The following is an 11575-nucleotide window of genomic DNA, read 5'->3' as shown; positions in this document are numbered from 1 at the left end:
GGAAACCGCCTGTGTGCCACAGGCTAGGCAGAGGCTTGCTGAGCCCAGACCAGCTCTGGGGGTCAACCTACATCACCCCACCAAGCAGCAGGCCCAGGCCAACCCCAACAGATTCACAGGATCTTGATTCAGTCGGAAGGGCATCTGTAGATTCCAAAGCTACCTCTGTGAATATTTTGGGGAACCACATGTTGGAACTTTTTTTTGTTACTTTATTTATCACAAGTTTGTAATCAAAAAGACTTTAGAAGTGGGTATGTACTTACATTTGTTTGTTTGTTTGTTTGTCTGTTTGTTTCCAAGGAACAAAATGAAGCATTCCAACAATCCAAAGCCAGCTGAGATTTGGGACAAAATGGTTCTTTGCTGGGAAGAGCTTTGGCTTGTGACATATTTTTATTTTCTGATAGAATATAGCTGTTGAGAAATGTCCACAAGCCCTAAGTTTAGAAGGACTGAGTCTGCAAGAATGGGGTTCTCACCAGGCTTTTAATTCTGGACTCTGAGAGCAAAACCAAATCTGATTTATTAGACATTTCAGAAATGTGAGCTAATTATTTGCAGCTAACTACAGATTTTGGTGGCATAAATGTCCCACAGATCAGACTGACTGAAGAGATAGGAAGAGCATCCAAATTATTGCTTACTTTCCATATTTAAAATAAGACAGTGGAACATTTCTATAAGGCAAAGGAAAGTGATAGATGAAAGCGTGAGGAGAATTTGAAGAAGAAATAAAAAAAAACTGAGGGGGAGATCTTTTTAAGATAAAAGTAGATAAAAAAACAAAGTATATGTTATTGAACAGACCCGTAGTCTTTTTAACTAAGAGTTTCAGTTGTTTTGAATTAATTCACTGACTCAAAACATTGCCTTTTCTAAGCAAATTCTGGTGCATAGTTTTCACAGAGCTTGGCAAAATTTCCATCAGATCACTTGTGTCTTTAATTAGACCTTGTGCTGGGAAGAAGCTGACTGTGAGACATTAGGGGTCAAGATGGACCATCTTATTTTTAAGAGAGAGTAATAGTGGGTTGTTGAACCGCTGGGTAAATGTTCGGAAAGCAGGAGTATTTGACTGCCTATGAAGTTTCCATTTGGATTTAGGAGTAGATGAGAAAAATTCCATGAGCCTGGATGGAAAAGCATCAAAACTTGTTGCAAGGTTAAGAGAAGTAACCAAGAGAAGTTCTCGTGGTGATCAGACTCATCTGACAGAAATTCTGCAAGGGCTTTCAGTCTGTACTTTGATTTTTTCACATTAGAGAAAAGTACTGTCCTTAATAATGGAAGGGAAGAAAACCAAAACTAAGGGTTTGAAAATTGTTTATTTTCCCACAAGTATTAGGAGAAGCAGCCAAATGAATACACTGGAGGATTATTTTTTTCTCTTTTCAGACTGAATTAACTTTCAGCCAGAGCTATGTAGGCTTATTTCTAGCTCAGAAGCTGGACCTACTTTTGCATCCTCTAACACTGTCATTAAACAGTAACACTATCTGGCAGCAACAAACAGCAGAAAATAAGTCTAAGATTATCCAACAGCACACACAGCTGAGAACATTCAAAACCAGCTGGCAAATGTTTGGAGTTGCTCCAGATTCTCATAGTTGTCTTCCTTAATGCAGACAAAGGTAACAAATGTGTAAGAGGGGCCAAAGATCCCTGGTTTGCTCCCATCCTGTGCTTTAGCCGTCGAACTGATTATCGGGTGATCTTTGCTAACAAGGACACACTGCAATTTCCTTTCCTTAAATCCCTTGAATTTTGTTGAATTCCAAGCAAGTGATAGAACAAAGTTTAAAAAAACAACATCCATGAGCACAGTGTGTGACAGAAAGGAAATATTCTTCCTACATATCTTATCAAAACCTTGCAAACTGGTTATGTTGAGTATGGCTTCTCTTCATTCTGCTCAAAGGATCACTACATGATCAGCTACATGTGAACACAATTTTCTAGCTAAGTTCAGCAGTGAGATGTTGTTAGAAAGTGTAGGTGAAGTCTTGCAGCTCTTGATTTCAGTGCTCTAAAGAGCAGAAGTGAAATGTTCCCTGGTCAGGGAGGTCTTGCTGCTCTGGAAAGAGGTGTCCTATTCGGCATGGCTGAAGGACCTTTGCAGAGACCACCTGTGCCCCTTTTTGAAGGCAATCTGGACTGAAGCCGCTGATTTCTGGCGCAATACCCCACTACAAATGCTGGGGGAACTAGGGAGTGCTTCTTATTTTGATGTGTGCTTTCTCTGGACTCTAGGTATGAGCAGGAGCCCTGTCTTAGCATCTCCACAGGCAAAATCTCTGAGAGGATCTGTGTATTGCAAGACAGAGATTTTTGTATTGCAGGATATGCTGTTGCTTAATATGCATAGTATGCTGTCGTGGTTTAACTCCAGTCAGCAACTAAGCACCACACAGCCGCTCGCTTACCTTCTCCCCCCGGTGGGATGGGGGAGAGAATCAGGAAAAAAAAAAGTAAAACCCATGGGTTGAGATAAAGACAGTTTAATAGGACAGCAGAGGAAGAGAAAATAATAATAATAATAATAATAATAATAACAACAACAATAATAATAATGATTAAAGAATGTACAAAACAAGTGATGCACAATGCAATTGCTCACCACCCACTGACCAATGCCCAGCCCGTCCCCAGGCAGCGATCGCTGCCCCCCGGCCAACTCCCCCAGTTTCTATACTGAGCATGACGCCATATGGTATGGAATAGCCCTTGGGCCAGTTTGGCTGTGCCCCCTCCCAGCTTCTTGTGCCCCTGGCAGAGCATGGGAAGCTGAAAAGCCCTTGACCAGTGTAAACATGACTTAGCAACAACTAAAACATCAGTGTGTTACCACATTATTCTCATCCTAAATCCAAAACACAGCACTGTACCAGCTACTAGGAAGAAAATTAACACTACCCCAGCTGAAACCAGGACATATGGCAAGACCCAGGAGCCTAAGGGAGCCTCAGGACTCCCTTGTGCTAACCTTCATTCAAACATGTTTTGTCCTTTATCCTATTTACCTGTTAAGAGGGCTCCTCTCTGCTTTTTAGCTTCTTACAACTTTGTTTGCTTTTTTTCCTTTCTTTCTCAGGGACCTGTCACCTCTTTCTTTGTCTTGTTTCTAAAAATCAGTACAGAAAGCAGAAAAAGTATTTAATGGGCTTCCTAGATTTCATTTGGTGACTAAGTTACAAAGAAACCCCCCTGCTAGGGAAAATTTCCTTTGAGGTCTTCCTTTCTCGTAATAGGAACAGTTTCAACAGGCAGTATTTTTTGTTTCTTTTTAAAGGCATTTTCTGAATAAACAATTTTAGTTGGAATTTTTTTTCTTGACTCCCTTATGACTTTGGGAGTACTGGTTGCAAAAGTTACCCTCTAACCTAACTAATAACTCATTACTCTGTTTTGCAAACACATCTTCATTCTGACTTTGTAAGTCAGCTATCTCCACAGACAGGTGAGGGCTGCTTCATGGCAGGTATAAATTGCCCCAAGTCTGAGTGAGGAACTGGGGGAGACAGAGAGAAATGGGCAAGAAAAGAAGAGAGGGCTAGTTATAAATTTGGCTGAGACATGCAAGGAGACATCATTTCCAGGCTTTCCTTCCATGGTACAGATGTGCAGACTGAGAAAAACCTGAGTGCAGTGGAACTGGTCAGCTCCACTGTGCTTTAATTTGATTATAGCTATAAACTGACAAGCCTTTGGGACTGCAACTTTTTCAGATAAGTACTGTTGAAGAAAGAGCTGACAGCCTGTGATGTCCACTAGACAGTCATGGCTGGGGAGCTGCAGATCCCTGTTTTCACCCTAGTGACATGGAGGTGAAACTGCAGTGCCTCCTTCCAGACCTGGCCCCCTCCTGCCCTGGGGTCAGAGTTTGCTGCCATTTCCTGAGTTGAGCAAACAGGGTGAGCAGCAGCTCTGGATGGCAGGGGTCCAGCGAGGACCCAGGCTCTGCAAGAAGTGATCCAGTGAGTGCTGGAGGGCTGGGAAAGCCCTTGAGATGTGCTGAGGCCATACTGCTTCACCCAGCAGTGGGCTTTCCAGCTGCATCATCCTCCTCCCCCACATCTCGTCCTGTCCCCCTGCCCATCTGTACATAAACCCCTCTGCCTGTGTCCCCTTTGACCCAGACCACCGGTGGTTTTGGCCCAGGCTGTCTCTCTGCCGCACTATCAGATAGACCCTGGTTCCAGGCATAACTGACTAATGACAGCAAAAGGGGGTGGGGCAGGATCTGGGTTTCAAAATCTAAAGTAAAGCTCTGAGATAAGGGAAGTTGTGGTGATTTGAGCAAACAAACCTTGGATGAGTAAGGAAAGGTCTGGGGAGAAAAATGAATGAATAAATAAACAGATAAAGTGCCTGTGTGAAGCTTCAAATAAAAAGTCAGCTGCTCCATAAAAACAGGAAGCCTTTAAAATATGAGGAGAAAGAGGCATTTGTTTGCTGTATGCAGAAAACCAGAGCCTCGCCAAGATGGAGAGAGCAGTGGTTTGAGTCTGGGTACTTTCATTTCCACTCACGGCGGACACGAGTGTAGGAGCAGTTTCTGCTCTCACGAGACTGGGGGAGAGAGGGCTTACGGTTGTATGTTGAGCAAGTCCCCATGGACGAAGGGTATAGCTGCTTGTGGGTTAAGATGCAGCCTGAATCAAGCCTCAGTGCTACTGAGATCATTCCAGTTTCCCTTCTTGTTACTTGCTTCTTATTTTTTCTTAATTAACTTTTCTTGAACTGAAATACTTTTTAGTAGCAGGACTGGCTATAAACAACTCTGAGTGACCAGTCTGAAGGAGTACGAAAAATAAGAGGTATCCACATTTATTTGCTTTTGCATTTCACTAGTCTGTTTCTAGTTCAAGTTCAACATAATTTGCCAGTTTGTCATTCATACAATAGAAGGACAGTCCTCACATGACGATATTTCAAATATCTTATTGATATGGATTTGATATAGACATATTGATATGCCATTTCTGACATGAAATGACATATTTCTTTGCTTATTTATTCTCAAGAAGAGCAAATAAAACTTAAATTGTAAAGTGTATTGCATTAAGAGATCCCAAAGAATCTCTTTAACAACATTCGCAAGTGTTTCCCTGTGAAGAAAAGTTTATGAAACATGTTTAAATATTTATGGAATGTTAAAAATGAGGCATTAATTGGCAAACAACTTAATTAAAATGCTTTCTCGAGTAATTAGGAGCAAATACTTTCCTATCTGTTCTGCATGCCATTTGTCTTGTTCTCTGTTTGATAAAGCCTGCCTGTCAGTCAAACTTTGCTGCAGGTAATTTTTTAGCTCTGTGGGGAAAATCTTCAAAAATTACATCTGAATTTAAAATATTTTGATTATCATTTTTGTCTAACAAATTCTCCTTTTTACTTCATCTTCTATATGTCCCAGTAAAGCAGCATCCTGGGAATTTAGGGCCTGAAGATGAAATTCTGCATCAAGGCATTACTGAGTTTCCAAAAACGCTCTCCTGAGAACAAACTGAATCAATCTAGAATCAACAAACAGTGCAGTTAATTAATGAGTACACCATAAGGGAGCTTTTTTAAACAATGTTGACTGCTGCTGCCTCAGGACCAATAGCACCAGAAGTTATTGCTGGTTTCAAAGAAGTGATTCTTAGGGTTCCCCCAAGGCACCTTTTGCTTACATTAGCTATTTACTACAACTTTTCCTCTTATTTGCACCCTAGGGAAACTATACTTATTTGCTAAATTACTTTTTAAGTGATGCTTCTTCATGCCAGTAGCCTGAGGTATATGAGGGAAGATGCTACAGCGTAAATAATTGCAGAAACTGAGCTGCTTTACAGCAAAGTGCAAGGAAAACCTTTGAGCTGGACACCACCCAAGCAGTGCTTCCAAGCCAAGCTGACCCTGGAGGGCCAGGGAGAGCCCCAGGGCCTGACTGCACACCCAGCCAGCTGCATGCCACCGGTGGACACAGACCCATGGAAGTGCGGGGCTCCCCAGAGAGAGCAGCCCTGCAGATCACTTTGGAGAATCAGGACAGGATAATTGAAAAAAAAAACCAGATTTCCAGCCACTGTGAACCAGGGAAGCTGAATTGGTCTTAGGAGAGTGATGCAAGTTTGCACCAGGTGAGGTCCTGGCTAGCAGACTGTCTCCAACAATAACCAAAATGAGCTGAATATTCCAACTACAGCCTTCCATGTAAAAAAATCCAAACAAAAGAATATTAAAAATGTGACTGCATTCTTTTAAGGTCACAGTGCTACACAGTGGCAACTCAGTGATTATTTTTCTTGTGTCACTTTTGGAATTTCCCTTTCGGGCCACTCTGTAGGAGGAGAAAAAAATATCGAAAGTAGGAGGCTGTGTTTACCAAACACTCTTCAGAAGATAAGCCAGGTAGACCATCATGTTCTTGCAAAATGATGTTTTCTTATTCCAGCTATGCGATAAGAGTTTAAAATTATTATTAAGTAGTGTCAAACTATCACTGGCCTGGGGTAAAGCTGTATTTGTGTGTAACAAAATTCAGATGTTGGATAAATTGCTGAAATTCCTTTTTAAAGACCCCAGCTGACAATTGTCCTTACCCCAGCCATACTTTGAGCTCTTTTAACTGTAATGGCTTCTGTCATTTACCCAATTTAAAGTTTCCCATGAAATGGAAGTGTAGAAACATTAACCTAAATCTGAATGGCAGCATTATATATCAATAAATTCCAGAGACTGTAAAAGCATTGGGGATAGCAATGATCAGTTTGTGTTACTGATTGGATCTTGCTGGAAGGTATTTCCAGTCTTCACATGCTTTTAGTAATATTTACTTACAAATGACTACTACCATAAATATTTCAGTGGGGATTCACTGATGTAATGTAATCCCTAAAAGTTAGGAATGATTAATGTTCGGGTTTGTTCCTGCTATAGCATTTTAGCCAGATTTTTGTAGGACCAAGGAAAGTGTGATCACCTGCAGGATGGGGGTGAAGCTCGAGAAACCTTCGTGTTTCTGGAGGGCTTTCTCTGCAAAGGCAGATAGGAAAAGAAAGGATCCTGCAAAATGCAGCCTTTGTTCCCAGAGAAGAAAGACAGTGAAATCTGCTGCCGTGAGGGCAAGTGCTATCTATAACAGGAAGTTAAACTCAGTCATTTAATCCTCTTATGTTTATGTCTGGTTTTGTTAATTTACTGTAAATTCGAAGGGACTTTGCAGCACAGGCACCATGACAGGGTTTGACCCAGGCAACAACCATCTGCTGGGAGGGAAAGACCTCTCGCTACCGAGGCTCGAGCACATGGCACATGAGCCTTGTGCAGCCAGCGGCTGAGCGTGAGGATGCTGTTTCTTTGGAGCTCCTCCTGGCATTGCCACTATTTATTTATATTTGGGGGATCCAGTTTCCCCAAGCGAGCACTGTTGTGTGCTGCATACCAGAGTGGCTTTGCCCAGGGACTGTGACTGGAGGTGGGGTATGAGGTTGCTCCAGGCTCTAATCTCAGCATGTCAGTGCTCTGGCAGTTTTGGCTGCTGTGAAAGGTTCACAGAAGTTGCTATTTCCTTAGCGTTGTTTTGGGGGCAGTTTTGCTTACTTCAGACTGCAGTCATTTCATTCTTGACTTCAGGGAGCAACTTCTAATTGTGTTTTTGATGCTAATAAATTACAGCCGATTAAAAACATAAAGCAAAAGCCATAGATTGCTTAAATGTGAAAGCAAAATTGAATAGAAGTGGGTAGTGAGGTGGGAAGCTGAAGTACTTCCATTAAAAACAAACAAGAAAACCCCCATCAGATTTCTACTGTTACTAGTGATGGTTCTGATTTCAGCCAGCTCTCGGAGCACCTTTACGAAGCAGCTTGTACATGCTGTTTCATATTTCTCAGTAATCAATGTTGCTCTTCCCGCCAAACCTCAACTATAAAGTTTATTGTACTTGAAGGACATGACTTCGGATTAGGAGTGTTCATACCAAGCCTTTTTAGAAACAACATTTTTTGTATCAAACAGAAACAAAAGCAATTCACACTTGGCATTGATACATTGAACGCTGCCTCAGTAGAAAGAAAGTAGACAGGATCTGGTTCAGTTTGTTCCTTGATATACGGTGAAAATCTGCCTTAGATATGTGTATCAGATTGTTGCATGCAAAAGTCAGAGGAGATGTTTTCCTGTTAATCTTATGTAATATTCTAGTAATCTGAGCTACTGAAACCCTGGGACAGAATTTCTGCTTTGCAAAAATGATTGTCAGTATCTGGTTTTGTTTGTGTCATTACTGTATCAGGTAAAGTACAGTATTGGCTGATGACCGAAACCCAGGACTGAACGAACAAATGATGGTTCTTATTTCTACAGATTAAATATTGCAACTTAGAAAAAAAATAGGTCTCTTCAGCTCATGGGTATAATTTCATAGAAGCGAGTCTAGACAGTGCAAACCTGACAAAGTGAATCAAGATGGTGTGGTGAAGTAAATCTTCTACCATGATCTGTACTCACGCTACACGTACAGTTTTTCATACATGCCAGCCAACCACCAGTACAAGGCACTGGGCTTAAACCTCCAATGTGGATGTGAAGGAGTCCATATTCGACTATCAAATCACTCAAAATTCCTAGTATGTGAAGAAGACTGTTGACAACATGCTTTGTAGCATCACCTGCTGTCCTGTCTAGTCTGTTCATAATTCAGTAATCCCACCTCAACGCCTCCAGGCTTCTACAATGAACTTGATCTACGCATGTTCCCAAATCTTTGCCTTTTCTCCCACTGGATGTGGGACCCTGTCACCTCCTTTATAATGGCTGTAATAAGTTGGCTTGCTCCCAATGCTACTAGCTGTGCTTCTTTACTTCTGCCCAGCTGTGTTCTTTGGCCTATGCTAATTGTAAAGCCTTGGAAGAGTATTTATTTTATGTGCAACTTGGCCAGCTGATTCAAGTTTCTGTGTAGTGGATCTGGTTCTCAAAACTACCTATCAGTTTACAGGGATGTTTTCCTTCCTGATGATCTTATCAACAAACTGTCTATCTACTACCAGTAGACCTTGCTTGCACCATCCACTCCAGAAATAAAGTGTCTGCTCTTCCCTGACCACAGTAACTCTATCTGGCATGCAAGATTCATCTAATGCTTCTTGAAGGGTTTGGACTTAGGTACTGTTATTAACCTGCACACGTACAGGGAGTATATCTGAGGTTTCTGGATATACTTCAGTATAAATACTTGGTAGGGCCAGATGATAGCTCTCTCTGGACTGCTCTACCTCCAAAACACTTCGATAAGTGTGAAGCTCTCCATATCCTCATGGAGAAGATTTCAAGCAGAAAAGAGAAAAACCTGGTTTTCTGACTCTGCAGGTCAGGTACCCAAAAGTTGGGTATGATGCTGGATCCAGTGCCAGGTCCTATATGGATTGATAGTGCTTCACAAATTTTGGAGTGCCTAAAGATTTGGTTCTTGACTGAACCCAGATTCTAGGTCCTCTACAACTTTAGAAGTGCTGGCCTAGTATGAACTCATTCAACCAGTTCAAACTCTCTAAAAATTTTTTGAAGAGTTGTCTTTGTACAGTGGGTTTTATGAGAGTTCAAGTACTGTCTATGCATGCAGCTGCAATTGCTTGCTAAATCAGGCATCACCTAGCTTCCCCCAGCTGACACAGAGCTACATGAAAATAGACAGAATGAAATCTGTATTCTGACTAATTTGACAGACAATTGTGAATCCACACCCCACCTGGATCAAGTTTGTATTAGCAGTTGCTTCTATCATGAAGATGGCTGGTATGAAGGACGGTGCAATACAGCGTCTGATCTATTCATGGTGAGGTTCAGAAAAAAACATTTTCACTTTGTCTAATGCCAGTTCATCTGAATTAGTGGAAGATGATGTCTAGTTTAAACTGTTAGCTGAACTAGCATATTTTAATTATCAGTGTGAGCGAATATGAATATTGACACACAGCTAGTTTCTAACCGGACCCCAGGAAATTCCTGAAAAACCTGAGTTACCAAGCATCATGACATTTCTGGAACGTGTATCATCATTGCCTGGATTCTGGAAGGGGGGTTTCCAAAGCTAGATCAGTTGGGGATAATGTAGCAACAGAGTTTGGGACTGATAACTTCCATGTAGTCCTTTGCCATAATCACTTGGCAAAAAGAGTTTGGGTGGTGCTCTTGCTGCTTAACCATTTCTTTTTTTTTTTTTTTTCCTTGTACAACATCAGAATGCTTAAGCTTTATAGCTGCAAGAGTTTGAAATGCTGTTTGCAAGTCAAACTGTTTCAAAGTAGCCCTGAGGGGAAGGAAAACAAATATTCCCTTAACCTTCATTCTAATTATATCAGTCATTAAAATACAAGGAACAAAGAACAGTGTTTATTAAAATTCCCTTCTGTTGATAGCTCCTCTTTATAGTGTGGTTCATACCAGCAGATGTTTAGTGGAAACATCTTTGTGGAAGGGAGGAAAAGAATGCTTATGAATTGAGATCAGTTAACTAAATATTTTTAAATATTCAGATACTCCCTACAATCTTTTATACTATCTATAGGCAGAGGAGTTATTTTAAAAATGCATTTCCATTACACTTACCTCTGTGATTGTCCCACTTTGCAGAGTTCACTTAAATGTACAATCCTGACGAAATGACAGTGTTTGACAGCTGCTGACTAAGATCCAGAACTGGCATTGTACGCTCTTCAGATAAGCAAACAGGAAGAATAGAAATGGCTGTTTCCCACTGAGGACTTAATTTCCCTTTGCTATGAGAACTCTTGATTCCGTAATCATAAATTAATTAGGTTAATTTTGAGCTTATTAGTACAACTGCCACCTACTTCAAACAACAAAGCCATCTGCTTTTATAGAGGAGTGGGAGAGGTGCAGACTTCTGCTCTAGATCATTTAACTTCTTCATAGGTCTTTTCTTCTTTCCTATGCTGCAAGTTTCAGAGCGGGCTTCAGAGCAGGGGCAACTATCCTGAGTTTGTGACAGAGGTGACTGTTGCACTGGGTTGCACTCACACTGTGCTTTGCAAAGATTGATTTCAGCCTGTCTGGTGATCCATAGAGACTACCAGAAGAACAGGAACACTCTGGTTTTTAGCCAAAATTTGCACCTGAGTGGATACTTCTCTGTAAATTAAGTGGCTTTTCATGATAATGACTAGAACAGGCTGCCTATCTCAATTTCTTTATTATAGAAGTTAGATTCGGAACCCTTTATTGGATTCAATTTTCACTTTTTCTTCCCTAAATGATAGCTTTGTTATAATTAAGAGTTTTAAAGATCCTAAGAACTTCAGCATTTACTCTAGAGGTGATTTCTGTTTGCTTGCACTTTTGCTTTCATAATCCACAGAAATGAAAACTGACTGTCATAAAGCTTTAGAAAACTACTTAAATATTTTTAAGCAGTATGTACATCTGGAAAAAGGGAAGTTTGGTATGGTGTATGCTACTAGTCTGATATAGATAGTAACAGTTCGTTTTCCTTTCCTGGCGTTCATGCCACAAGGCCTCCAGCTGGCTTACAGGATGATTCTGGCATAAGCAAAATGAAGCAGTC

The sequence above is a fragment of the Mycteria americana genome, chromosome 2, assembly GCF_035582795.1.
Source record: "Mycteria americana isolate JAX WOST 10 ecotype Jacksonville Zoo and Gardens chromosome 2, USCA_MyAme_1.0, whole genome shotgun sequence".
Taxonomy (NCBI): domain Eukaryota; kingdom Metazoa; phylum Chordata; class Aves; order Ciconiiformes; family Ciconiidae; genus Mycteria; species Mycteria americana.
Note: the sequence above shows the minus strand (reverse complement) of the source record.